A 5,389-nucleotide genomic window follows, 5' to 3' on the forward strand; every position below is an offset into this window, starting at 1 on the left:
GGCTCGGTGGCCGAGCCACCAAGGTGGCCGGCCGAGCCACCTCTTGGTGGCTCGGCATGAGCCGAGCCACCTTGAGGTGGCCATTGTAACCGGATCTTATAAAAAGACCGGATCTTTGTAACGCATAAAGTTGTTAACTGAGATAGCAATGATATCAACAATGAAGAAAGCTACGATTTTTCCCGCGAACAATCTGGCGACCACAGTGGGAGCCAACAGCTTTACTGCCGAAGCTGTCGCGTCGCAGCCGCGGATCCCGATCCCGGTCGAGGAGGAGGTCGAGTACGAATTCGACCAACAAAAGTTCGAGGAGTATCTGTCATCCTCGTCCGAATCCACCTCCCCTCGCAAGTCCAAGTCTCCAAAGCTCTCTTCCAAGAGAAAACTTCGTTGGTACGAAGAAGTTGAAGCTGCCAACGAAGATCTCGCCCCGTTTGATGCCGAAGCTGCATCGGGTGAGATCTCTCCTTCCAACCAGGTCAGATCTGCTCTGGCCGAATCTTCCGTTGCCGAGGGCGTAGTGACTCTCTCAAAGAGAGCCCGCCAAAGGCAACGTCAGCGCCTTGCGAAACAAATCGCAAAGGCAATGGAATCTGTGGACGGGATCCGTTACAACACGGATCTGAAGAACAGAAGAGGCGAACGACCTCAACAACCAATGAATGGCAACTCCTCCAAGCCACCAACGAACGAATGGATCCGTGTCAAACGGAACCGTTCAACGCTGGAGGATCGCATTCAGAAGCGCCGCGCACTCTCAGCACAAGCACGAGCTCAAGTTCAAGAAGCCCGTAGAAGGTGGCAGAATGGAGTAGCCAAGAAATCACCACTAACTCACAAAATATGGAGGCCAAAGTCCAAAGTGGTGAGTCAGGCCGAGGATCGACCTTTACAGCCTTCAAAACGAGTTCAACCTCCCGAACCATCCCGAGGAAGGAGGTCAATCTTGGAGCGCCTCGGTCCAATTCCCGACGAGCGCAACGAAGTCCATGAACGCTCGGGCCCGATGAAGAGGCTCCGAACTAATCAACATGCTGGGGGTCGACACAACCCTCAACATGACAAAGAGTTTACGGCACCCAAGCGCACTACCTTGCGCATCGAAGTTCGGGAGCCCGCTGAGAATTCATGTCTACAAAGGCGTGTTTCGAGGCGAGTGACTCTCGGAAGTCCAAATAAGGCAGTTTGCTCTCAGAAGGAAACGTTGTCATCCGAGGATGATAACGTTATACCTGGGAAATCATGCCAACACGCGATAGGTTACTCCGATCAAATGGACGAGTTGTACTATCGTGCTGGGGGTACGAACAAAACAAGAAAAAGAAGCCCTCAAGGGCTCGAAACTCAGTGCCCATGTGCCAAGCTCATTCGGGTAGTACTGTCTCAATGCAACTGCATCAAGGGAGTCCCCGAGAGAATTTCAGTGTTCGAAAGGCTCGGCACCGAAACGCCAAAACCAAGGCATAGGCGCTTCCGGCAAAGAAGAACAGTGGTTAAGGATGGAGAATTTCCGAAGGTCACCGCCAACATGACCAGCAAAGAGACATCGACACAGATTGATCTCAAATCGTTTCTGGAAGCGTCCCGGCGTGTAACCCGTCTGCAGTCCGGAGCCATCGCACGAGGAACTTATGGTAGGGTTCGGATAAGATTGCCTTCGGAAGATGAAGAATCGGATTCCTGCTCTGCTGTCGCATCGGACAATACAGTGTCCAGCGAAGGACAACCCCGCGAGTCATTCATGATAGGCGCGGAAGAAATGGCCAAAATGCTTGAAGACGCTTTGGCTAAGCAGAAAGAAAGTTTTAAATTCGAGATGGAGACGGCCATGCAGCAGATGAGAGAGATGCATGAACAGCAAATCCAAGCATTCAGGAACCAACAAGGTGAACCAAGCCACCGTAACCAGGTTGCTCAGGAAAAGGAGCACGCGGATGGGGATGAAGCTCACAATGCCAATAACCCTCCCATCAATGCAGGGGGTGGTAGTGAGGATGCCAACGGGGATACAAGTGAAGACTTGAAGATCAAAAGCCTCGAGAGTAAAATCAATACGTTGCTGTCTGCTCAAGAGGTAAAGAAAACGGGCATTCCTTGTCCATACCCGAGGGAATGGGAATCAATCCCCTATCCGGCGAAGTTTAGTCTAATCAACTTCACGCCGTTCGATGGAAGGGGTTCCCCCACCCAGCATTTGATTTATTTCAAATCGCACCTGGGTGCTATCTCTGGGAACGAGCCTCTGATGGTGCGGTCATTCGTCGGCACTCTTCGCGGAGCTGCCTTCGATTGGTATCGTCGCCTCAAGCCAGGAAGCGTGAACAGCTGGGATGACATGGAGACGAAGTTCCTTGCAAATTTCTTCGACGACGACACCGAGATCTCTATCGGATCGTTGCTCGACGAGAAACAAAAAGACGGGGAGTTAGTCGACACCTTCGTCAAAAGGTTCCGGAACAAGGCGATGAATTGCCGGGACCCGATCACCGAGGAATTCATTCTCCAGACTTGCCACAACAACCTCGCATTGGACGTATTGGAGGCAATGGGGACAGCACCGTCTGACACTTGGAAGGATCTGAAGGTGCGCGGTGAACAAGCCGAACGCTTCCTTAAAAGGAAGAAGGCCGAAAGGAACCAACCGACGGTTAATCTGCTGGACTCAAACTTCGCTTCCCGTGGTAAGGGCAAAGCACCTGCAGCTGCTGGTGGTGCTAATCAAGCGTCACAACAGCAATCCCGAAGGCAGCAGAAGACTTCGGGTCCGAGACTCCAGAGAGAGTATTCCTTCAAGGACGAAGACGTTCCAACCATCTTCGAATCGCTCCTCGAAGGCAACAAGATCAAGCTACCACCTATCACGAATCAGGAGGAAGCTGATAACACTACGGACCCAAAGTACTGTGCATACCACAGAAGGGTTGTTCATCCCACCAAGGATTGCTTTGCTCTCAGGAATAGCATTCAGACCTTGGTCGAAGCCGGCGTTATAACGCTAAGGTAAGCCAAATAAAAACGGCAAAACTCCGACCGGTATAAGAGTATAAACTGCTTCCTGACACTCCAAAGAGTATACGAGTATAAACTGTTTCTCAATCCTCCGACCGGTATAAGAGGTTAAACTACTCCCTGATACTCCAATAGGTATATGAGTCTAAACTGTTTCCCCACTTTTGACGGGAAGTTCCTGGAGAATATTAAGCTAATATTCTTAAGGATAACCCGGTTAGGTAACTGATAATAATGTCCGAACCAGTTCCGCAGAGGAAACTGGGGGTGGACGATTTATGTAACGGGAAGTTCCCAAAACCACAGCAATGTAATAAATGAGAACTCCCATTCAAATTCCCACCGTGTCTGTGCACTCAACACTCTCTCTGTTAGAGTCTGGACATAAAACCCGCCATTGGTCAAACCTTCTGACAGTTAGGACCACAGTCAAAATCCCCTCTCGATTCCCCCAATGAACGAGAGGTCCACAAATCAAGCGATCAAACCTTCCTACAGTTAGGATCGTCTTAAACCTTCCATTCGGTCAAACCTTTCTACAGTTAGGACCAAAACCAAAATCCCCTCTCGATTCCTCCAATGAATGAGAGGTCCATTTTCAAATCGAGTGATCAAACCTTCCAACAGTTAGGGTCACCTCAAACTCCTGTTTGGCCAAACCTTCCTACAGTTAGGGTCAAAACCATAATTCACTCTCGATAAACGAGAAATTCATCTTTAGTTCGGTAATCAAACCTTCCGACAGTTAGGGTTATCCGAATCTTTTCGATTCTCGGAGTGGAGATCCCACTCTCAGTTTCACCTTGCCGGATTCTGGGGGTGGAGATCCCACCTCGAGTCTTCTTTCCAGTTGAAGATAGAATATAAAATTCTTCTTCTTCATTGTCGGGAGATAGAATATAAAATTCTTCCTCTCCCATTTCGGGTTCGTCTTTGCCCCAAGAGAAGACACCACCTTTTTCAAATCCCAAAATCTGTGCCTCACAGGTACAGGGAATTTTATCCCGAATCCTAAGTAGGGATAAGTCAACGCCTAACACGCGTTGCCGGTTTAGTCTTTCACCGATTGAAGAAGACAATAGAATTCCAGTTATGGAAGTTTATCCTGAATCCTAAGCAGGGATAAGTCTGCGCCTAACACGCGCCGCCAGTTTAGTCTTTTTCCGTACAAAAAGACACTAGGGTTCGATTCTGGGGTATTCTATCCTGAAACATAAGCAAGGATAAGTCTGTGCCTAACCCGCGCTGCCGGTTAGTTCTTAACCGTTGAAAAGAACATCCGTCCACATATTCAACATTGTGGCAGGTTGTTATTAATAACACCAAAATCCATGCCTTACACGCATGGGGAATTTCATCCTGAATCCTAAGAAAGGATATGCCGACGCCTAACACGCGTCGCCGGTTTAGTCTTTTACCGATTGAAAAAGACACCAGGGTTCGATTCTGGGGTATTCTATCCTGAAACCTAAGCAAGGATAAGTCTGTGCCTAACCCGCGCTGCCGGTTAGTTCTTAACCGTTGAAAAGAACATCCGTCCACATATTCAACATTGTGGCATGTTGTTATTAATAACACCAAAATCCATGCCTTACACGCATGGGGAATTTCATCCTGAATCCTAAGAAAGGATATGCCGACGCCTAACACGCGTCGCCGGTTTAGTCTTTTACCGATTGAAAAAGACACCAGAATACCAGTCTGGGGTATTTTATCCCGAAACCTAAGTATTCCCGTAACAATGGCGAAGCCTATGTATTCAACATCATAGCACAAAGTCTCAGAGAATTTACTCTCTTAGCACAACGTTACATGCGGAACGGATTTAGACAATCCGCATGCTAGCCCGACTCAAACGGTAGTCGGTAAAGGCTAATCAAACCCGTTGAAGGCTGGGGGTTAGCCAAAAACCCTAAAGTCAATGCCTAACACGCGTCGCCGGGTAGTCTATTCCCGTGAGAAAGACGAAGTCTACGTATTCAATATCGTAGCACTAAAAGGGTTAACTCTTTTAGCTTAACGTCACATGCGGAACGGACTTGAACAATCCGCATGCTAGCCCGACTCAAACGGTAGTCGGTAAAGGCGCATCAAACCCGTTGATGGCTGAGGATTTGCCAAAAATCCTATAAATACGAAAGTCACTGACGCATCAGCTCCATTAGTTGGTCTCGTGACTTGAGCATCCAACGACGTTCGAAACCCTAAGGTCAACGCCGGACAACGCGTAACCCTAGGTCAACGCCAGTCAACGCGTTGCGAGCAAAAATTCAACGTACGACGTTCGAAACCCTAGGGTCAACGCCGGTCAACGCATAACCCTAGGTCAACGCCAGTCAACGCGTTACAACCAAAGTCAACGTTTGACGATTCGAAACCC

This window comes from Asparagus officinalis, chromosome 9 (genome assembly GCF_001876935.1).
Source record: "Asparagus officinalis chromosome 9, Aspof.V1, whole genome shotgun sequence".
Taxonomy (NCBI): domain Eukaryota; kingdom Viridiplantae; phylum Streptophyta; class Magnoliopsida; order Asparagales; family Asparagaceae; genus Asparagus; species Asparagus officinalis.